The following is a 17123-nucleotide window of genomic DNA, read 5'->3' as shown; positions in this document are numbered from 1 at the left end:
ATATGTTGTTGGACTCCTTTAAGGGCAATCCTTGTACAGTTGTGAACGGTGCAGGGGTTAGGAGCACTGACCCCCAGCGAAGTTGAAAATCTGCTTATAACTTTACAGCTGGCCCTCTTTACACACAGTTCCACATTTACAGATTTAACCAGCTGTGGGCTGTGTAGTCCTGTGGTATGCATGTATTGAAAAAAAAAATCCACATATAAGTGGGCCTGCACAGTTCAAATCCCTGTTGTTTGCAGGTCAACTGTACTTTGATTTGAGAAATAGCCTTTGAAAGTTAACAGTTAAAAGCTATTAAGTTTTGGGGGGTCACCCTCTGCTGATGTAAACGTAAGCAGCAGCTACTCTCATTCATCCTATAGATATTTATCAAGCACTTACCTTGTGCATGGCACTGTTCTAGGCCCTGTGATGCAATAAGGGAAAAAACAAAAGACAAATTTCCTGCCCTCCAGGAGCTTACATTCTAGAGGTAGGGAGAGGAACAATTCAAATACGAGCATTACTGATATGATATATCAAGTTCTCTGAAGGAAAAGCTGCGTCAAGAGGCTAGAAAGTCTGAGGGTGCTGTTCTGTATTAAGGAAGGCATGTTAGTTTTCTATTGCTATGTAACAAGTTACCACAAATTTCGTGGCTTAAAGCAACCTCCATTTATTATCTCATAGCTTCTGTAGGTCAGAAGTCTGGACACGGCCTACTTGGGTCCTCTGCTGTGGATCACCAGGCTGCAGTTAAGACCTGCTCACCTGGAGCTTGAGGTCTTTTTTCAAGCTCACTTGGGCGTGGCCAGAATTCAGTTCCTTGCAGGTGTGGACTGAGATCCTCGGCTCCTACAGGCCACCCCACTCCAGACAGTTCACAGCCTGACTTTGCTTTTTTCAGGGGCAGTTGGAGAACATTTCCCCTGCCCTCCAAGAGCTCAGTCCCTCTGTTAAAGGTTTTTCACCTAATTAAGCCAGTCTTCATCTAGAATAATCTCCCTTTTGATTAAGTCGAAATCAACTGATTTGGAACTTCAGTTACATCTGCAAAATCCCTGCACCTTTGTCATAAAACATAACTTAATCACAAGAGTGACAGCCCATCATATTTAAAGGTCCGGGTCACACTCAGGGCAGAGGAGTACGTGGGGCATGTACACCAGGGGACAGGAAGGTTGGAGGCCATCATGGAATTCTACATACCATAAAAGGGCTCTCTAAATAAAGGGATAGTTGAGCAGACTCCTGACAGAAGTGAGGAACCAAGCCATGAGGTTGCTTGGAGGAAGAAAGTTCTAGGCAGAGCAAACAGTGATCGCATATATTCTGAGCAGGAAGGATGTTCTAAGTAGTTATAGAAACAGCCAGGGAACCAGTGTGGCCAGAGTGGTGGTGGGGGGTGGGTGAGGTCTGAAGGTTAGCAGGGGCTGAATCATGTAGGGCCATATAGCCTGTGGTCAAGACTTTGGATTTCACTGTTTGTGGATGGGAAACCGTGGTGGAAGGTTTGTGAGCAGAAGAGTTACACCATCTGAGTGAAATTTTAAAATAAGTCCTGCGATTGCTTTATGGAGACTAGACCATATAGATACCATTCAGGGTGGAAGCGGAGGGCCCATTGGCTGGCTATTGCCCTGGTGCAAAAAATGATGATGTGACCTGGACCAGGGTGGGAAGTAATGGAGGTGGCGAGCGATTATCACATTCTGGATGGAGGAGAGAGGACTTAAAAGGTTTGGGCCTGAAAATACAGATGAATGGAGTTGCTGTCTTCTGAGATGAGGAGGGGAGTTGGAGTTGCAGGTTTGGGCAGAATCAAGAATTCAGTTTTGGACAAGTTCAGTTTGAGTTGTCTAGTGGAAATCTATTTCATGATGTCAAGTAGGCATTCGGGTACACGAGCCTAGATTTCAAAGGAGATGTATTTCTGGGCAAGAGAGATAAATTTGAGAACTGGTGCATACGGTTTTTAAAGCTATGAAGTCATATGAGCTCACGTAGGGAGTGAGTGATGGTAAAGAGTTCAAGGTCTTGCACACTCTCAGGTGGTGCATGGATGAGGAGCAATCAACAGATTGGTGAGGAGAGGCTGGTGAGGTCGAGGAGAGATAGTGGTCCTGTAAGTCAAACAGAGGAAGTCTCAAGAAAGGAGGAGTGAAAAGCTGCATCAGTTGTTATCAATAGATCAAGTACAGTGGGAACTGGGAATTCACCATTGTGTTTGGCAAAATATCAATACATTCTTAACCATTCTTGACCTTGGCAAGAGTTATTTTAGTGCAGTGGTGGGGACAAAAGCCTGATAGAACTGGGTTCAGGACAGGGTGGCGAGAGAAAACATAATGTAACAAAGATAGATGACTTGTTAGTACGGACAACTCTTGCTAGAAATTTGCTGTACAGGGGGAGCAAAGAAATGGGGTGTTAGCTCAGTGAGAATATGGGATGAAGGGAGGGTTTTTTTTTTTAAAGTATTGTTTAATGGAAATGATCCAATAGAGAAGGAAAATGGAATGAGAGACGGGACATTTGTAAGCCTGATGTCCTCAGCTGGGTGGGAAGGGATGACGCCCAGGTATCCATGTAGATGTCAGCCTTAGACAGGAGAATGGATAGATGTCTGTCTGACATTGCAGCCGCAGTGATGGAAGGGCAGGCAGAGGTGCAGGGAGCTTGGTGATTTGGGGTATGGGCTTGTGGAAGTCTTCTTCTGTTAATTCTCTTCTCTCAGTAAGATAAGGAATGTCATCATTGAGAGTGAGGAAGGAAAAGATGTTCAACGTTGGAGAAATGAGGAGATAATTGTGTAGGAGAGCTGGAGCGTCAGTTCACCAGGGAGATGTGATAGGATGAACAGGCTGCACCGGTGATCACTTGAGGTTAGGGATTGTGAATTTTAAGTGAACCAGTAGCTTGTTCCCTGAAATGGACATTATCCTGATGTCCCAGAATATAAGTGCGTGTGAGTGTGATCATCATCTAAATGGAAACAGAGCATTTAAAAACATTCCTAGAGGGTTCTATGAACACACCCTTGCAGGCCCCAGCTTTAGAGTCACTTTTTTTTTTTAATTAATTAATGTATTTATTTATTTATGGCTGTGTTGGGTCTTTGTTTCTGTGCGAGGGCTTTCTCCAGTTGCGGCAAGTGGGGACCACTCTTCATCGCGGTGCGCGGGCCTCTCACTATCGCGGCCTCTCTTGTTGCGGAGCACAGGCTCCAGACGCGCAGGCTCAGCAATTGTGGCTCACGGACCTAGTTGCTCCGCAGCATGTGGGATCCTCCCAGACCAGGGCTCGAACCCGTGTCCCCTGCATTGGCAGGCAGACTCCCAACCACTGCGCCACCAGGGAAGCCCTAGAGTCACTTTTTAAATCATGAAGAAATATGGGTCATAGAGTTGCCCTCAGTGGTCTCTTGTGTGTGGGGTGGCAGTCTCCTGGCCTCTTCTTTTACCACCAACACCCCCTCACAGGGCCAGCTTCTCTTAGAACTTTCAACGTTACATGCTCATTGAGTATCAAAATCTGCCATCTAGTGTTGGTCCCTGCCACGCAACTTCGTCATACCCCAGTCCCCATTTGAAACTTACTCTGGATCGCTTGTACCAGCCTGTGTGAGAGGAAGCTGGAAGGTTGTTCTGGCCAGTGTTGATCAGATTTAGGAAATCCATGTGCTGTTTTGTACCCTTTTCATTCATTTCCATCTAGACCACAAGATTCTGACATATGTATATGGTACATATATAGACACATATTTATATACATACGCAAACATATGCATATACACACACACACACACACACAAATGTCCCCTCGCTCTGTCCTTGTGGATCACTGGTCTAGACAACACATGGCTATTGGGTGTTAGGAAACAGTGTGCCTGCCTTTCTTATCCCCTGAGGCCATCTGGGCATGACATGCATGTGTATCGTGCTCCAGGCTAGTGAGTAGACATCGGTTCAAGCCAGCATTTCACCAGTTGTTAACTAATGCTGTTTGGGTGGCTGCTTTCTCCACCTCTTGGAAAGGTCACTCTGACTTTCTCTTTGACATAGCATTTTATAGACCTACCTGCTAGGAATATGGCTTCCTTCCCCAAGATGCTGGGTAAACCTCACCTTCATTCTCTAGGTAGGAAACTGGGAAATACTTTTCACAACACCACATTCTAAAAAGAAAAGACAAATACATTTTAGCTACAAGTAGTATATTTATTTCTCCATTTCTCATTTCTGGTGATCATAGGCAAAAGACCGAGGAGACAAAGGCTAATTTCTTCTTTGAAAAAATATAATATTGCTTTAACTTGCTTTTAAAACTGATCTGTTATATGTAAGGTTGGAGAAAAAGGATTAGACCTTACATCTCCATGTTAAATGCTGGACATAGTTAAAATGTAGTTTTTTCTTTTTCCATGTATGTACTTTCCTGCAGATATTCTCTTGTCCATTGTGTGTATGGTAGTGTTGTCAAAAAAAATGAGTGTCATAAATTTAGGTACAAGATAAGGAAATCCTCTTACCTCTGAGGAGAAAAATACCACCTCACAAGTGAGCCACCTCGTAATTTATGTAACTGTCTGTAGATGTTATTACAATTTCTGGTTTGAGTTAGGCATTGCACAAATATTTTGTCATTAGTATATTTTTCATAAAATAGAATAGTCATATTTGACATAAAACATGTTTTTTTAGAGTCAGGCTCAGTGAGTTGGAAAAGTGATCAACTTATCAGTTAAATTGTTAATGCCTTTGTGTTGGATGCCGTTCATGCTTTGACAGCGCAGCCCCGTGGATCGCAGTTAGTTCAGCTGAAGGCAACTGTGACAGTTATCACACATAGATGCTTTGGTCTACCCCATCAGTTTGCTAATAATGAATTTACTTGGTTATTATGTAGCAAGATCATTAGACCTTGATGGGCCAATTAAAGACCCTAGACCAACGAAATAGTTTTCCTGTTTGTGGGGGATAAGGATCTCTGGAATAGGATATTTATTTTACAGAAATCCTTTAGCATGACAGTATTACTTATTTTGACTTATTATTTTAGTTTCTCTATTAAAAGGTGAGCTTAGATATGGGTAAACTGTAGACTTAGTAAGTTATAATTTCATAAAGAAAGCTGAAGCTGCTAAAAAACAATGTTGTTCACCATGTTCGCGTTAGTATGCCTGAATTCTAATTCCATGTTATCATCATTCAGGAGGGATTAGAATTCTTAAATGATTCTCTAGTCTGTAAAATCAGGTTAACTGCATAATTCTAGTCAAGTGGTTGGCGGGCTTGATTAATTTTTCCCCCAAAGGTTAAATAGTGTAGTCATAGTGACCAGTTGTGGCAGTGCTTTTTAGTACATGGTCTTTTTTTCCCCCAACAAACTACTTATTTATGGCTTTCTTTGTGCAAGGCTTTGTTGAAAATCCAAAGATGAATATGACAGGGTCTCTGCACTCAAAGAGCTTACTGTGTAGGCGGATAGATCAGACCCTGCACAAATGACTCTTAACACAAGGTAGAAAGTGATAAATGCCGTAAGAAGACAGATGAAAAGAAGAGCTATGGGTAGTTAAAGGAAGGTGAGAGCCCTTTTGTCTGAATGTTACCTTTGGATTACTTGTTCCCATAGTAACCAGTGTTTATTTTTTTCAACATCCACGTTTTGCAAAGAGTACTGGTTGGGTTGAATCCAGGGGCAGTGACAGGCTGTGGTCTTTGGTACAGGTCTTATCAGACTTAAATGATTCCTGAGAAGACTGTTTGTTTTTCAGTAGAGTGGTATGTATTATTATGTAGGTGCCAAGTTATTAGAAATACTGTTCTTTATTATGAAAAATATTTAGCATTTAATTTTTTGGAATGTTCTCCTGTGGTAATTTCCTTTCCTCTGAGAATTGGAGTCGCTGTTGTACATCTTGGCTATATTGTGAGTGAGATCCTTCAGAAAGATCAGGTTCCTACAATGGACCAGGCACCATGATAAGCACTGTGTAGGCTTTGTCATGTTTAATCATCACAAAACCTCTGCAACATCGATGCTGTTGTTACTGACATCTCACGGGTGAGAGACTAAGGCGTAAAGTCCTGGGGGTTACTTGTCCAATACCTTCCAGCTCAGATGAAGCAGAGACGGGTCTTGAACCTGGGTCTGATGAGCATGCTGGTCCTTGCTCTTTACCGCTTGATCCCGTGGCCGTGCTCTATTCAGTTCCGTTCTGAATGCCATTAGAAACCCATGTACTTTTAGGATTGTTACATTTACCCGTCTTCTCACTGACATTTTACCTAAGTATTCTTTTAACAGTGTTTCCTGATATGCCCATCGTTAAATATTATGACAGGAATACCTGAAAATATTTTAGAGGAGATACTAAAGTTGATGATGAAAATAGCAGTCAGCATTTGTAGTGTCTTACAACTTTAAAAGCACGGTCACATCACTTGCCTGATTTAATTTTTCCTTTCATCCTATGTTTGCTGCTCACAGGTGAAAAAAGCAAGATCAGGGATGTTAAGTAACTTTTCCTGCAGTCACAGAGATAGTACACTTAGGCTGGAGACTGGGTCTTCTGATGTTAATCCAGTGTTACTGGTGGTGTGGTATAGGTAGATGGTATAAGTAGAGATGATATAGGGTAGTGCAGGATGTAGATCTTCTGCATTTACAAAATCCTTCTGCTGGTGAACATGCTAAAGGAAGGAAGATTTGTATTCAGAAAAATTTGGTAATGCATGAGAAGCAAAATAGAAGAATTAAAAGCCATTCATTGTGAGATAATGTCCTTTTCTTTCTGACAGTGGAGCAAGCAGATGTTTTCCAGTGCAGATACTTTCAGCAATAGGGAATGTATAGAGTTCTGTATTTTCAAGCAATATATGGTCATCTTAGAAATTTAGAAAGTCAAAGTAAATTAAAAGAAAAGAACAAGAAATAAAATCTTCCATATCTCACTACCCAGAGATACATCATTACTAGCCTCTTGACAAATATTCTTCTACTCTTTTCTATACTTACGTTAATAATGTTATAGTATAAATATTTTATTTCACAAAACACATAATGTTTTATGGTCTGCTTTATTTAGTAATGTCTTTGATATCTTTTCATATCTTTGAGTATAAATCCACACAGTCCTTTTGGATGGCTTCTTTATATTTTGACTGAGTGTGCCAAAACATATTACTTTAAAAGTATTATTTGATATTTATGGAATTCCCAGTTTTTCAGTATGGCAGTATATGAAAGCTTATATGTGCAAAAATGATGTTTTAAAACTGCCCAGTAGAAAAATCCCCTTTAGCATTGGATTTTGACCTTGCTGAAATGCTCTCAGACTTCGAGAAACCTGGAGATACAAAACGGAGTAAGCCCAGTATCGAAGCACATGGGGATTCTAGGGTCTGGTTGTGGCACTTGGGTCCGCAAGAGGTGTCCATGTGGCAGCTGACACTGCTTCCTTACTCTTTGTTAGGGCTGAGTTCTTAGGCCCTGCACTGAGAAGCCACCAAAATGAATGATTCCTGAGTGTAACATGCTAACAACAGTAGAACACAAACACCGAGTTCCATTTTGCAGCCATTCTTTTGGGTTCTTCTCTCCAGTGCATGTTCTTTAAGAAATCCTCCCTTGGCTGCTTGCTGTGAGCAGCCTGGGGTTAGAGGAAGTGACATGTGTGTGGGACATAACCGTTGGAGGAGATGACAGATTGCCTTTATTCTCTTAGAGCCTTACACAGGTGCCTAGCATGTGATAGACCCTTAATACATGTGTATTGCACAAGTGCCAACTGAATGATTCTTAACTAAAGGCATTTTCCACAAACTTTGAATATCAAGATGCCTCACAAGATTTGTATGTATGTATGTATGTGGCTAAAGATGTTATAGTGGAACAATAGTTTTTGATGTTATAGTGGAGATGTGTACAAAAAATACTTCTTTACTAGATTTCCTCTACAGAAATTCCCAAGTGAGATAATACTTTAGGTATAATCTATTTTAGTTTTTAAAATACATACGGACTCCATGCTGTAAGAATTGCAAGATGGTTTCTGTGGCAGAGATGTGAACAAAGTCCTGCTGAAAGAGGGTCCTTTCAGGAGCATCCTCTGCCCTTCCTATGCATCCAGCTTGGATTACTTCCTCTAGGGTTGTCACCAGCATCCATTGGCCATACCTGCCTCTGGGTCTCAGCACCAGGTCTCAACTTGTGAGTTTTGAAGTGTCGGTGTGTTACGCTTCTTCCTCCAGACCCCTCTCTGGTAGAAGTTTCCCTATTAAAAAGTCTTCCTGAGTCCTACAGGCAGCTTAAAGGCGGCAGCTGGCGTGTCTCTGTGGAGCTCACCCACAACTGCAGCTCTGTTGCAGAATGTTTTCAGGGCAGCTCTCATCTAACCTCGGAAGGGCAGTGAATTGTGCAGTGTCACGTGACCAGTCACTATCGGTGCCAAGAATAGAACCCCAAAATCAACCTGCAGAGGGGTAGCCTCCTGGCCGTCCTCTCTCTCACCGTAAGTTCCGCCGTGCTCTGGCCAGCAGTCAGTCTTACTTGCTGCACCAATTGTTTGGTCACATTTCTGGGACTTTCACGTCTTCCCTGAACTCTTGCATCTTTCTCATGAACTTTTGTAATGTCATCGACCAGATAGGCATGAAGAGAAAATGTCTTAAAATAGTGGGTACCTGAAGAAGATTTGGTGTCATTTAAGTCAATGTTAATTACCTGATACCTTGGCTGGCAACAGCCCGAAATTTTAACAAACACCTGAGTGTTTTGTTTTTTTTTAAATTTTATTTATTTATTTTATTTATGGCTGTGTTGGGTCTTCGTCTCTGTGCGAGGGCCTTCCCCAGCTGCGGCAAGCGGGGGCCACTCCCCATCGCGGCACGCGGGCCCCCCACCATCGCGGCCCCTCCCGTCGCGGAGCACAGGCTCCAGACGCACAGGCCCAGCAGCTGTGGCCCACGGGCCCAGCTGCTCCGCGGCACGCGGGATCCTCCCAGACCAGGGCTCGAACCCGTGTCCCCTGCATTGGCAGGCAGACTCTCAACCACTGCACCACCAGGGAAGCCCACCTGAGTGTTTTAAGTTACCCTTTCTGTCACTTTGCAGAGGCCGTCTCTTATCCTTTTTTATATTCCACCTTTCCTAGCTGCTGATGACGTGACCTGATGCTCTTAGCATTCTTAAAAATTCTCCTCTCCAGTTTTATCAGGGAAGGTTTTCTCTTAGGACGCGTCCTCTTGATCAGAGCTGAATAATTCTGAGGTCTGTTTGCAAAGTTATGTCAGTTACCATATCCCTGGAGATAATGAGTGGTGAGATTTCTTCCTCAAAATGTTGAGTCTTGGAAAAGCAACAAGCATATTTCAGTTTGGGGGCTTTCTCTGCATTAACTTTTCTTTCCCCATTGAAACCAGACTCCCTGGAATATACTTTCAACTTTATTTTGCAATTCTCAGAGTGCTAGAAAACTTTGTTCTTCTTGGTAAAATTGATACAGTTGTTAACTGGTGGTGTAGTGGGAAGTCTCTGCTGCCCAGTGAAATTCACTGATTGGTCCTTGTATTAGTTTTCTATTGCTGCTGTAATAAATTACCACAAACCTAGTGGCTTAGAACAGCACAAATTTATCATCTTTATTATTTATTCTTATCTCACAGTTCTGTAAGTCAGAAGTCTACATGGGTCTCAATGGGCTAAAAAATCATGGCGTCGGCAAGGCTGTGTCCTTTCAGGAGCCTTTAGAGAAGAATATGTTTCCTTGACTTTTATTTATTTATTTTTTTAAGACTTTATTTTTTAAGAGCAGTTTCAGGTTCAGAGCAATACTAAGAGGAAGGTGTGGAGGTGTCCCATTTACCCCTGGACCCCACACATGCTTAGCTGCCTTCACCGTGTACACCCCCAGCAGTGTGGTACGTCTGTTACAGTCCGTGAGACTACAGTGACATGTCCGTATTCTTCAAAGTCCCGTAGTGTACATTACAGTCCACTCTTGGTGTTGTACATGCTATGATTTTGGACAAATGTATCCACCATTACAGTACCACGTAGAGTGTTTTCACTGCCCTAAAAATCCTCTGTGCTTTGCCTGTTAGCCCCCTCCCAGGCTCCTGGCAACCACTGATCTTTTTACTCTTTCTGTGGTTTTGCTTTTCCCAGAATGTCATATAGTTGGAATGTGCATTTAAGGTCCCTCCATGTCTTTTCATGATTTGATAGCTCATTTCTTTGTAGCCATGAGCACTATGCATTTTCTGTATGTTCCACAGTTGGTTTATCCATTCACCTACTGAAGGACATCTTGGTTGCTTCCAAGTTTGGGCAATTATGAATAAAGGTGTTATAAAATATCCATGTGTACGTTTTTGTGTAGATGTAAGTTTTTAGTTCCTTTGGGTAAATACCAAGGAACATGATTGCTGGATTGTATGGTAAGAGTATGTTTAGTTTTGTAAGAAATTGCCAAACTGTCTTCCAAAGTGGCTGTACCATTTTGTGTTCCCACCAGCAGTGAGTGAGAGTTTCTCCTACTCCACATCCTCACCAGCATTTGGGGCTGTCATTATCAATGTTCCAGATTTGGGCCATTCTAATGGTGTGTAGTGGTATCTGTGTTTTAATTTGCATTTCCCTGATGACATGTGACGTGGAGGATCTTTTCATATGCTTATTTGCCATCTGTGTATATTCTTTGAAGTGTCTGTTAAAGTCTTTGGCCCATTTTTCTTTTTCTTTTCTTATTGTTGAGCTTCAAGCGTTCTTTGTATGTGTTGGACAATAGTCCTTTATCAGATACATCTTTTGCAAATATTTTCTCCCAGTCTGTGGCTTGTCTTCTCATTCTCTTGGCATTGTCTTCCACACAGCAGAGGTCTTTAAATTTAATAAGTCAGATTATCAATTATTTCTTTCATGGACTGTGCCTTTGGTGTTGTATCTAAATAGGCATCACCATACCCAAGGTTATCTCCAGGAGGCAAACTAGTAAGACGATTATCAGGGCTTTCACTTACTCAGAAATTGGAGTTTATTTTTCTTGCTGCTTTCATTTATGTCATTATCCAACATTACTTATGTTTCCTAGGTATTAAGCGGTGGCTGGGAGGGAATTGGTTAACTCGGGGAGTCTTTGCCTTCTCCAGTTCACTCTCATAGACCTGGAGTGTTCTGCAGTGCTTGTTTCACACTGTTTCTCCTTGACTCTGCATCAACTGACAGTTCACAGAGCATCTGGGCAAGAGCCTGCCTGTTTATAAGATGCTCAGTCACCACAGGTTATCAGTGCTGTCACTAGTTACTCCTTTTGCAGATGGTGATTTAAAAAAAATCATCTTCTCAATAGCATGATGTATTGGGCTGTTTGCTGGAGTTGACGATGTTTAGTCTGCGGGCTGCTGTTGGGAGCATTACATAGGTAAAGGAAGGTGTGTGCCTTGGGGCTGGAGGTGGCCTTTCACAGATGGCTAAGCTTGGCCAGTGTTTATGAAAGAAGATGAAAAACATTAACTTACCTGAACTTAAAAGCATAGTCTGAGAAAGAGGTAGAAAATACTCACTAGATTTTAGGGGACCACAGCAAAATGAAAACTCATCACGTGATAAGGCTATTAATTGAATCAGAATTTCACTGCATAGAGAAACTAGAGATTATCTTCCGAGTTCCCAGCCTCTGGGCCACGTGGAAATCAGACCGTTACACGAATACGGGAACTACTCTTTTTAAAATTTTTCAGAAAATAAAACTCTATCCTTTCCTCTAATAATCTGCTTAGCTCTGTGAGTTTTCCCAGTGAGGTATGTAGTTAAGTAACTTTAATCTCCAAAAGAAAGTATGAGTTTCGGTGGAGTTTTTAATGAATTTGGACACTGAAGGTGCTGGAAAGCACACCTGGCCACAACATATTTATGTAAGTCTTCTTCAGAACCCTCGGCTCCTTTTTATTTGCAGAAGTATGTCTCTTATCAAGGAAGTGGTGGAGGGCTTCTGCCCTGGGTGGTTTCCACTTTCTCGGGCACAGGGAGCCCCCAGGACCAGGGGTTGCTCCTCTCACACGCATTGGTTTGGGGCTCTACCTGTGCTCGTCGTGTAAGTCAAAGCCCACTTCGGTGGGTTCTCTGTGATGACTCGTCAATTCCCTGAATGGAGATTTGCCAACTTGCCAGCTGGTTGCCTTTGTTGTCTTAATGGAGAACCTCTGGGGATTCAATAAAATCAAACTGTGCACATTTGTCTGGAGTTGGTTCTAGATTTTCATGCAGTGGAGTGGATACGAGGTCGGCTTGGTGAAAAAGGTATTGGAATTTTTGTACTTTGATCCATTCTCTTTTTATGGCTTGATTGAACCATTTTGCTCCCTCGCTCAAACAGAGGTCTTTCTCTGAGAATGTTCAGATGAAGTATTAGTCCTTTAAAAGGCTTAAAATGAATGTTTATTACCACAGCAAGGACTATACCATTTTAAACTCTTGCATTGTAAATCACACCAAGGATCCTCCTCAGGTTGGCCTTTTGACTGCATTAGGCTAACTGCTGTGTTGCAGGAAAGTGTAGTGTTTGCTTAGAGTTCTTTGAGCAATATGCGAGTAGCTAAGATAAGTCTTTTTCCTTTCTCAAAATATTCTGTCTCCCTCACTACCCCCTCTCAGAAAATCTAAAAATGAGGAGCTGAAAAAAGCAGGGCTAGAAGATATTTAATAATCCTTCCTTCATTCTTTTTAATCAGTTTGTTGAATACTCAGTACTATCTGGGGTAAAAATGAAAGTTTTATTTTTCTTTAGTCACCATTTTCAAAGAGCTATGTTGAGTCTTTCTTTCCCATCTTTTAATGGTGTCTTGGGCTGTAGGCCATAATTCTCCAGTTAGTTATGACATAAAGAAGTCAAGTCTAGTCTAAACTTCAGTCTCTATTCAATTTAGCCTTTATGTCTCCTCCCCTCCCCCACCTGTCCCCTCTGGCTGAGTAGGGGACACACTCAGCTCTTTCACCCTATTCCACCCTCCCTTTTCTGCGCTGCTTTCTCCTCTCAGTTGTCACTGCTTCGAAAACACTAACGGGCTGCCAGTGTCCTCTTTGGTGGGGACCCTGCTGGGACTCTCTGAAGAGTTCTTTCTGATCCAGCACCTTCTTCCCTTCACCTGGCCAGGTGGGCAGGAGGTCCTCAGGAGTAGGGTCATGGCAGGATGGCTTGGTTTTGGCTGCCTTCCCCTTGACTCCTTGGCATACCAAGCGTGAGTATGTATACAGGCTCTACGGCTGCTCCTTCTCTCCACTCTGCTGTGTCTCACCAGTTTTCTTCTTGCTCAGGGAGTTAGGAGTAGGCTGATAAAGTTGATAAATTTGCCCCATAAGCAGATAAACATGTGTGGAGTGAGATGCCAACCTTCCCTCCTTACAGGCACCTCTGATGTGTTAAGTGATGCTCTAGGAGACTTCTGTAGTTGGCTTGGTATTGGGGCTGTCCCAGCACATTCTCTGGACCAGTAATTCACCATTGAAGATTGTTTGACCTTCTGCACCCACACCCTCGAATTTTGTTTATATAGGTAAGGGTCGAGGGAGTCATAGGTCATGACTGGTGCTAGCAGAGTGATTTTGGTGAGTTATTAATAGGGGTTGGAGTGGCTGACCTCTAATATTTGCAGCACTCTTTAGAATATGTGGTTTCTGATGCCTGTCTGTCCTTGGCTTAGCATCCTGGGAACCAATTTTGGAGTAAGAGGAAAAGATCCACTCAATGTCTGCCGATACAGGCATGCATCTCCATGTAGAACTACTTCTGGGCAAGTTACCCAGGGAATATCATGAAACATAACCCTTGGCCTTTAAGGAACATATTACATTTTAATTTAAGGAAATAAAAGTATAAACATAGGAAATATTAAACAGCTGTATCAGGCATCGTGTGATGAATTGTTCAAATAAATGTAATTGAGGATAAATGGTGCAGTAATTGAGGATAATGGTGCAATGGTGCAGTGTCCACTGGAGTAGCCCACCAAGACCGCATCTCTGACCTGTTACGAGGGCTGTGGCAGGGGGTGAGTGAGGAGGTGACTGTGTGGGGTGTCTTACAGCTGTGCTGTGCAGCTCCTAGCAGTGCTCTACAGACTATGAGGAATGGGAGGAGTGGAAGAGGAAATGTGAAAAGGTACTAATGCACAGTTTTAAGACTAACTTGATTTAAAAAAAAAAAAAGTTGAATTTTGAGATATTATTATATTCTTTTATTTATTTTATTTTTATTTTTGGCTGTGCTGGGTCTTCGGTTCGTGCGAGGGCTTTCTCTAGTTGCGGCAAGTGGGGGCCACTCTTCATCGCGGTGCGGGGACCGCTCTTCATCGCGGTGCGCGGGCCTTTCACTATCGCGGCCCCTCCCGTTGCGGGGCACAGGCTCCAGACGCGCAGGCTCAGCAGCTGTGGCTCACGGGCCCAGCTGCTCCGTGGCATGTGGGATCTTCCCAGACCAGGGCTCGAACCCGTGTCTCCTGCATTAGCAGGCAGATTCTCAACCACTGCGCCACCAGGGAAGCCCTATTATATTCTTGGTTGTAGCTTTTTGGGCGGGGGAGAAGGGTCTGTCATACTTGGCGAAGGTGCAAATGAGAAATGTACCTTTGAGAACTGCTTTTCCTTTTAAATAGAAATTGCAAGGAGCTTGCTGTTTGCTCACTGCTTTTCTTTCTTGTCTCTGTTACCAGGTTGATTCCTATTCGGTGTACTGATTCATTTTTCACTGTATTTAATTGATAGGGAATTAAAAATGCCCACCCTCTTTGGTAATGGTCCTGCTAAAATTGTTACTGTGCTTGGGTTTTCGGATACGGTTGGTGGTTTTGCCCCCGGTTTGCGGCTTGCTGCATTCTCAGCCTCCTTCCCCCAGTCCGATTTGTCTTCTGTGACCCATGCCCAACATGCTTATCACCTCTCCTTTCACTTGATACAGTCTTCACTCTCCTTCCCGAAAAAGCTGTCACTGGTTTCGCTGAGTCTGCCCCACCACAGTGCAGCAGAGACAGTGTATGAATTTGGGGTGTTGATAGACTTGGTAGCATGTACCTTTTAATCTTACACTTTCTTTTCTTTTTGTAAGCTCCTGGTCTTTCTGCCCTTTCCTTTTTGTTTCTTAGAGAATTATTAGAGGCTACTCTCTTCATTGTTGTCATCTTTTGCATAAAACAGCCTTTGGGTCATATTCCAGTGTTTTATCCAGATTACCTTAAAGACAAACCAAGCTGCTGCTCGGTAACCTCTCTAAGCCTAGAATTGAATTTATGACATTCATTAAATCACCATGTTTTAAGGACTCCACATTTATCTTAGTGGCCTTGGACTTCAAGTTGTGTGTTGAGTGATAAGGAAAAGACATATTTTTTCCCCTTTTATTCTCTACTGTATTACTACTGTTGAAGGTAGAAGGTTCATTAAGTTTACACTTACCTTAAAGGGAGGCTATCTCAGCCATTAACCTGACAATACCTTTGATGTCCTCAATAGTATTGCAGGGACCTTTCCTCTGTCTCTCAAAAGTCAGCTATTATTATTTACTGACACTGACACCAGTGATTTTATTTTTAAACACATGCACACTAAATAAATTGCTCTCAGATACATAAAACAGAAACTAAAATAATGACAGGAAAAATAAATAGTTGGTGACTTTAACAAATCATCCTCATATACTATAAGATTAAATAAATTAAATATAAACAAATTTATAAATTTTGATAACATAATTAAGTTTAAACATATGTAATGAATAAATGAATACAGAATACAATTTTTTTTTTTACTCAAACAGAAAGTCACAAAAATTATAATCATCCTCATCAGTTCACTCAGTCCCATGTAATTAATTTTTTTTATCTTGATCTTTTGTTAGCACTTTTATGAATTCATCAGTTTTCCATTAGAGTTCGGAAAATGCTTATTCATTCAGTTCAGCAGTATAGTCAGTTACCAGAAACCTGTACTTGTCAGAGTCTTTTCCATGAATTCCTTGAAGATGAAACCCTTTTATAGGAACATATTTGCAAAAACATCACACTACACCCAGAACTGTCTGTAAATGACAAAAGACTTAAAAATGACCATGGTTAAAGATTTGATGAAAGTTCATAATAATGCAATTGACAAGGAAATTTAGTTATTTCTGAGATATACATTTTAAAGTAATAACTAGAATTATGACTTATAACATTATACCACAACATATATTTTTAGAAATTTCATGTAATGTCTGAAACATTTATATTAACATATTTCCATACAAATAACCCAAAGAAAGTTTAGTATTCGTTGTTTTTTTTGTTTGTTTTTTTATACTGCAGATTCTTATTAGTCATCAATTTTATACACATCAGTGTATACATGTCAATCCCAATTGCCCAATTCAGCACACCACTATCCCCACCCCACCGCGGTTTTCCCCCCTTGGTGTCCATACGTTTGTTCTCTACATCTGTGTTTCAACTTCTGCCCTGCAAACCGGTTCATCTGTACCATTTTTCTAGGCGCTACATACATGCGTTAATATACCATACTTGTTTTTCTCTAACTTACTTCACTCTGTATGACAGTCTCTAGATCCGTCCACGTCTCAACAAATGACCCAGTTTCGTTCCTTTTTATGGCTGAGTAATATTCCATTGTATATATGTACCACAACTTCTTTATCCAGTCATCTGTCGATGGGCATTTAGGTTGCTTCCATGACCTGGCTATTGTAAATAGTGCTGCAATGAACACTGGGGTGCATGTGTCTTTTTGAATTATGGTTTTCTTTGGATATATGCCCAGTAGTGGAATTGCTGGATCATATGGTAATTCTATTTTTAGTTTTTTAAGGCACCTCCATACTGTTCTCCATAGTGGCTGCATCAATTTACATTCCCACCAACAGTGCAAGAGGGTTCCCTTTTCTCCACACCCTCTCCAGCATTTGTTGTTTGTAGATTTTCTGATGAAGCCCATTCTAACTGGTGTGAGGTGATACCTCATTGTAGTTTTGATTTGCATTTCCCTAATAATTAGTGATGTTGAGCAGCTTTTCATGTGCTTCTTGGCCATCTGTATGTCTTCTTTGGAGAAATGTCTATTTAGGTCTTCTGCCCATTTTTGGATTG

The 17123-nt window shown here is 41.8% G+C and overlaps 1 protein-coding gene across 3 annotated transcripts in view; it reads left to right on the top strand.

Annotated features, from left to right (window-relative positions):
- Positions 1 to 17123, top strand: part of STK39 (serine/threonine kinase 39) — a 314494-nt gene that overhangs the window by 203493 nt on the left and 93878 nt on the right. The window lies entirely within an intron of this gene.

Source organism: Balaenoptera acutorostrata, chromosome 8 (assembly GCF_949987535.1).
Source record: "Balaenoptera acutorostrata chromosome 8, mBalAcu1.1, whole genome shotgun sequence".
NCBI classification, from domain to species: Eukaryota; Metazoa; Chordata; class Mammalia; order Artiodactyla; family Balaenopteridae; genus Balaenoptera; species Balaenoptera acutorostrata.
This window is presented reverse-complemented; position numbering and strand designations above follow the sequence as displayed.